The 2,006-nt window shown below is 38.1% G+C and overlaps 1 protein-coding gene across 1 annotated transcript in view; it reads left to right on the forward strand.

Annotated features, from left to right (window-relative positions):
* The window catches only part of AP3B1 (adaptor related protein complex 3 subunit beta 1), a 306,794-nt gene that overhangs the window by 109,455 nt on the left and 195,333 nt on the right, over positions 1 to 2,006 (forward strand). The gene's annotated exons all lie outside the window — the stretch shown is intronic.

Consider the following 2,006-nt stretch of genomic DNA (forward strand, 5'->3'; position numbering starts at 1 on the left):
GCTGGTAATTGCGTGGAGGACCCCTACGACGTGGATAGCGTCTATAATGGTTAGGGTCTGCTGCATATTTACTGCCTTGAACTGGAACACCACCAGGACCTGTAACATTTGCTGCCTCCGCACCCTTTTCTCCTTCAACATCATCAAACTCAACAGACTCTCCATCTCCTACACTGCAAAGTTACTTTCTGGGGTTATTCTTCTTTATGGCAGTCTGGTGTACAAATACATCTTCCTTGGTGTCATTCCTGTTGATGAAACCATATCCGTTCCTTACATTGAACCATTTTACTGTTCCCAAAACCTTCCTTGTGATGACCTTCTTGTCCCCGCCGGCAGGCGCCACCCTTGTGAGGCCTCCAGGGCCACCGCTCCCTGTGCGGCTGCCCCTACTGCCGGGCTTAGTGTCGGCGGCGCTGAGGGCGGGGGCGGTGGGGCTGCTCAGGGCGCTCTGGGGTCCGCTCTCCGCTCCCGCTACCGATCGAACTCATATAATTTCGTTTCTATCAGGAGTGTATTTATAAAACATTATCTTTACTTTAAAGAAACCACAAAGTCTTCTCCAGTATAAACTGGTCCCCATTTTTTTAAATGTTTTTTTTTTTTTTGGTCCGGCTTGAATGTACATTTTAAAGAAACATTAAAAAAGGATTTTATGGTAGTATTTAATACATGTACATCTTTTAAACGTGGAAAAATAAAACATTCTTTTATAAATAGAACATTTTGTACTCATTTTATGAAATAGTTTTATCGCATGTATTTTAGAGATACTTTGAGAACTCCTTTTTGAGTCATTTTCATTTAATAGTTTTCCATTGGAAAGCATCTTTATTTCTGTCTGGACTTTTGTAGATACACATTACCTTGGAATACGGATACAATGCTGTTATCGAAATATGTTTCAGACTTTGAGTACTCATTCACATATTAGCATAGTTACTTAGAATTATTTTGTAAGGAAGGTTTGTCATTTCTCCCTCATTTGTTTATTTATTAGTTATTTTAACTGCCTTAGCTCTAGAACTGGTCATCTTTCCATGTAAAAGCATGTTTTATGCTTTAGAAGTAATGTTTTCTGTCTTAGATTTCAGTCAAATGGTTCTGTCTTTTTGTAATAGTAATACCAGTATTATATTGGAGCAAAGTTGGCATTACTTAATGACTGTATAGCAAAACTGAAACCACAATATAAAACATTTTAATTAGTACCAATTAGAAACCCCATGTATGATAATGCCTCATTTCTGTAGGCTCAATAGAAACAACATGTGTAATAATTGATTTTTTTAAACCTTTTCAAGCATTTGTAAAATACATTTTTCTTGCCCCTTGGCAATGGAAAATATAATTGTTACTGTTTTCTTTTAAAATTATGTCTTTTATTGTCTGTGTAACAAGAAATCAGAATGTCAAGATGGTTGAAATGTTATGTCTAATATACTAAAAATAAGGGCTTTGTACATAAAATAATATCTAAAAACTTCATAACAGCCATGTTAGCTACATAAGGGGTTTTTCTACTTTGTTTCAAATTCATAGATGTATTAATTGAGACTGCCTAGTATCAATCTCTAGTTAATAAATATATTTGGGCTGGGCGCAGTGGCTCACGCCTGTAATCCCAGCACTTTGGGAGGCTGAGGCGGGCGGATTACAAGGTCAGGAGATTGAGACCATCCTGGCTAACACGGTGAAATCCCATCTCTACTAAAAATACAAAAAATTAACCGGGCGTAGTGGCAGGCGCCTGTAGTCCCAGCTACTCAGGAGGCTGAGGCAGGAGAATGGCACGAACCTGGGAGCTTGCAGTGAGCTGAGATCGCGCCACGGCACTCCAGCCTGGGCAACAGAGCGAGACTCTTCCAAAGAAAAAAAATTATATATATATATATGTATATATATATATTTGAGGATATAGAATAAGCTCAGAAGATTAAGCAGTTCTAAAACAGTATATTTCTAAAACTGCTTTCAAGTACAAATGGAGGGAATAGTAAAATTAG

Source organism: Rhinopithecus bieti, unplaced genomic scaffold (assembly GCF_001698545.2).
Source record: "Rhinopithecus bieti isolate Rb0 unplaced genomic scaffold, ASM169854v2 scaffold_26302, whole genome shotgun sequence".
Lineage (NCBI taxonomy): Eukaryota > Metazoa > Chordata > Mammalia > Primates > Cercopithecidae > Rhinopithecus > Rhinopithecus bieti.